Source organism: Nannobrachium achirus, assembly GCF_963921795.1.
Source record: "Nannobrachium achirus genome assembly, chromosome: 3".
Lineage (NCBI taxonomy): Eukaryota > Metazoa > Chordata > Actinopteri > Myctophiformes > Myctophidae > Nannobrachium > Nannobrachium achirus.
In genome coordinates, this window is record NC_137812.1 from 18,921,864 (window position 1) to 18,926,863 (window position 5,000).

Genomic DNA, 5,000 nt, shown 5'->3' on the forward strand with positions numbered 1-5,000 from the left:
GGTTGTGGGGGTCCCTGCTTCATCTCTCTCTCAACTAAGGGGTCCTTGGCCTGAAAACGTTGAAGATGACACTGGTCTGAGCTGGTAAACGGTGTGCTGCTGCCTTTAGGCCGCCTAATCAATAATGTGGTCTGACTGCTGGGCTGCGAGCCAACACAAGAGGATGCAGTGACACAGCACCTTTATACCAACGCTCACCCTCTTCTAGAATATGTCTAATAAACATTCTTCTATTGACTTGTATCGCCCTATGACAAACTTTATCCTGCCCCTAATCGTAAGCTAAAAAAAACATTCAATCTTAAATAATAATAATAAAAAAGGTTTGGAAATATTTCTCACAAGTCACCACAGTCAGAGTCGTCAAGCTGCGCACGCACACACACACGCACACGCACACACACACACACACACACACACACACACACACACACACACACACACACACAAACATCTGCTGTTGCTAACACGATATCTATCAGATATTATCCGAGACATTTAGAGTGTTCCTTGCTGAATACACGGGTGTCAAGCTACATTAAGCCTGATGCCAGTATCATCATGCACCAAAAATAGCAGATCTACAAGATCACAATGTGCCACAACGCAATGTTTTGTGACTTTATGTCCCATTGCCTTTGGAGAGTGAGACAGTCTGTCTCACCCAATTTCAGTGGCCGCTATGGCACACGACCAGCTGAGAGACAAAAGTGGCACAAGCACGTTGCTTGGAGCAAACAGACAGACATGTTCCAATAACATCTCATGACCCCCAAAAAGTACGAAACAATCGAGGATGAAAACAAGTCTGTTTTACTAATACTGGTGCCTCGATTCTTTTGTAATCTAGAAGTGCCCACTTCATCCCTCCACTACAGATATATTTTAAAATCCATGCAAGCAGTTATGTCAAGACGATTTTAACGATTTTAACCCTCTTTTCCCCTTTCCCCCTCATTCTCCATCAATGCCATTCATCGATCATAGTTAAATCAACACTCCGGGTTTTTACTGTCTGGAGAACGTGATGAGATGAGGGGGAACTACTGGACACCTGGCACCTTCTCTGTCTGCGTCTTTCTCTTCCTTCCCTTCGCCTCTTTCCGTCTGTTCTTCTCTTCCCACATTTCCACTGCTGTGTTGCTGAAGCGCCAACCTCCCCAGTCTCTCTCCTTCTCTCACTCTCCGGCGCTCCGAGGAAATGAGAGAGAGAGAGAGAGAGCGGTGGCCTGGACCTGTCGTTATCGGTGTCCGCTGTCACCCTGCCCCTCCCACCACTCAGACTCAGTATGAATGTTTAGTGCATCTCTGCTCCATCACTGATGTCATGGACCAACACATAATTCTCTCCCTTTCCCACACAGACCACGCGGGGCTGGGCGATATCACTTCAAATCAATATCACGATTATTTCAAACTTTTGCCTTAATTGATTAGTGGGGAAAAAAAATTGTGAACATAGTAGATCTACAAGCTCACAACCTGTAGAGCCTGTAGATCGGCTATTTTCAGTATTTTAATACGTTGCCAATTGCCATTAGATTATACAATGTTTAACAAAGTTTAATACAGGATTAGGTGGTTAATCAGACTAATCAATTTATTGGATTATAAAAAAGATTGAACATGTTCTGGATTATTCAGTTATAAGTCAGGTTTTATTTAAGATTTTGGTTCTAAATAATCGGTTTCAATATATTTTCAGTTGACCACCTCTAAACCCCAGCAGAAAATAGCAGATCGAAAAGCTCTCGTCGTTTTCAGCTAAAAGCTTTCCCCACAATAACAGAACATACACTTAGTCGGGGACCCAGTCCCCAAAATGGGAGGGGACCTGTGATTTTCTGCCGTACTTTTTATTTCTGTTTTATCTATTAGTTTGGTCATTAAGGTCCACAGAATGAGAGGCCTGCTCTGCCGGAAACATCGCGAAAAAAAGTTATGGCCATTTGTATATTCACTGTCCCATTGACTCCACTAGAAATATTAAAAAAAGGAAAAACATCTGCTTTAATTAGCATGTGAGCGGTCAAATTAGGGGTTCTTCATGATTCTGAATCCATTGCAAGCATTTGTTTTGCATAAAAAACATTGCTTGGGTTACTTTTCGGCAGCCCAAAACTGTGAAAAGTGGAAAAAAAGTGATGACTCATCACTTTTGACTGTTTTGGGGGGTTGATATCTAGCCCAAGGAAGTTTTTCATGCAAAACAAATGCTTGCAATGGATTCAGAATCACGAAGAATCCCTAGTTTGACCCCTCACATGCTAATTAAAGCAGACTTTTTTTCCTTTTTTTATATTTCTAGTGGAGTAATGGGACAGTGAATATACAAATGGCCATAACTTTTTTTCGCGATGTTTCCGGCAGAGCAGGCCTCTCATTCTGTGGACCTTAATGACCAACCTAATAGATAAAACTGAAATAAAAAGTACGGCAGAAAATCACAGGTACCCCTCTTTTCTTTGAGCTTTTGGCCATGTGGGTCCTCGACTAACTAGAGCCCTGTGGGATCTCAGCTCATCCATTAAGTGGTTAATTGCTCAGCCTTCACACACATCCAGTATCAATCTCAAGACGCTATGCCTCTTGTCCTTTCCTGTTGTTTAAGCTTTCACAATGTTTTAATGTTTGAGCTTTTGCACAATAACTGTGCTTGAACAAAAGCATGCTTGCAGCAGGCTGTGTGCACGCACTCGCCTTGCTCATGTACTCCTCAATGTACAAACTCACTCTCACACAATCCTTTTTTTGGAGCTGTGTGGAGCTCCCTATACATGGCCGTGTGTGTATCCGTCCGTCTATGTATGTGGGTATGTATGTGGGTCCGTATGTAGCCTCAAGAATGTGGTAGTACCTTTTATGACCACACATGTTAAGGGAGGGGCGCTGTTTTCAACTGCAATACACACACACACACACACACACACACACACACACACACACACACACACACAGCTCCACTTCGAACAGAGGTTCGATTTTTTCGTCTGGGAAACTCTCTACTCAAAGCCAAAGCAGAAGCCTCCATTCCTAATGAATAGCTGTGTGTACAACATGGAGCTACATCTACAATATCAGGATGAACAACATTCCCATTCTAAGTGGTTTTGAGACCAAAGCTGGGTCATGGAGTAAAAAAACAGGTGTCAAGATAATAAGATGCTGTTGCTTTTTGATACATACCCAGCAGTTTATCGTAATTATTACCAAATTACCAACTAATTACACATTAATACACCGTAAAGTCACTGAATGTGCAATCTGCTTGGCTATTATTTATGTGTTAAAATCATGGTTTACGTTTGTTTAACTTACCAGCCGTCTGCTGAATCGTCCCTTATCCATTATGAGCAGATCTGTGCTGTCTGCAACTGTAGCTCTTCTTGGCGTTAATATTTCTACAGACTGGTGTCTATATTGATAATCTATCTAAATATTGGTCTATTGATACTCTAATACCCAGTAGAACATGGACCTTTATAGCTTATTATGTTTGGTACCTGAGAGACAAGGAACTGTCCAAGTCCTGAATATCCAAGTTAAGACTAGGTTGGTTACAAAAATAAAAGTTGCAATGCATACGAATTATAATCCACTAGTATGAAAAAAGCACCCAAGTTATTAGTCTTTTTCAAATAGAAAAATACACAATTCTAATTTCCCTGAGCCTTTAACTAGATAAATAAGCCATCAGAGCTTTAGCCAATAACCTAGTAACGTTGTTATTAACCTGCTGGTGTAAACAAAACCCGAAGTGATTCTCTTTTCAAATAGAAAAATACAAATTACTAATTTCCCTGAGCCTCTAACTGGACAAATAAGCCCCAGAGCTTTAGCTAATAACCTGTAACGTTGTTATTATACAATACTGGTGTACACAAAACCTGTTCGTCCGTTTAAGGACAGTATTAACAGTCTACATTTCTGTTTTAATTGTAATCTAACGAACTAAACACTGCAGCATCCAGAGAGACACACACATGAGCATTGTTCAGCAACACCAGTCACACTCACTACACTACATCAATGCTGTTCAAACTCCTGCAAAAGAACGTCTCTAGTATCAGCACAACTGAACTTTCAGCTCGCTCTGCGCTTAAAATTCCACGCAATTTAAAAGTACATTTAAAATATCTATTTCGTTTTAAAACTAGACTCTGTGTAAATAGTGTGTATTTCTTGTTAAAGCGCTGCCGTTCAAACGTAAACGCGGCGAAAGTTGTTGTGGTCTCCCATCAGCCGCCATGTTTCGCCCACAGTGCGGATCTACAAGCCCAACGCGCGTCGCGGAAGGGACGTGGCGTGGGCTTGTAGATCTTCTTTTTCCTGGCGCTCGACGACGTCGTACGACGAAGTGTAAACAATCGACTTATATATTTAGGCCCCGCCCACAAGCAGTGATGGAAAAAGTACTCAAATACGTTACTCAAGTAAAAGTATCAATACCAAAATATAGAAATACTGCCATACAAGTAAAAGTCGATCCTGAATTCTAAATTTACTTGAGTAAAAGTTCAACAGTATTGTCATCAAAATATACTTAAAAGTACCAAAAGTAGAAAGTACTCTTATGCAGAATGTTCCATTTCATTTTTTTATAATTTTTTTTTTTAAATAATAATCAAAATCTATTATGTAAAGTTTTTAAATAAATGTAGTGGAGTAAAAGTACAATATTTGCATCTGTTGATCCAGATGTAGTGGAGTAGAAGTAAAAGTACTGAAAATTGGACATAATCAAGCAATGTAAAAAATACCGGTAAACTCAAAATTGTACTAATAATATACATTACTTAAGTACATGTTACTTCCAACAAAGGTCCCCCTGAGGCGTTAATTCGTCTAGAGCAGTGTCACTCAAAAAAGAAACGTATCAACAAGCACATATCTGGTCTGGAGGGGATACGGAAACGGTGTTTGTGTGTGCCCATGTGTTTGTGCGTGGAAATTGGCAAGCCACAGTAGGCGGGCTCTAGACCGGATCTGAGCACAGAGCG

General features: G+C 40.7%; 1 protein-coding gene across 3 annotated transcripts in view; it reads right to left on the reverse strand.

The window, feature by feature from the left end:
- kdm2aa (lysine (K)-specific demethylase 2Aa) overlaps nucleotides 1-5,000 on the reverse strand; it is a 34,892-nt gene that overhangs the window by 29,431 nt on the left and 461 nt on the right. The gene's annotated exons all lie outside the window — the stretch shown is intronic.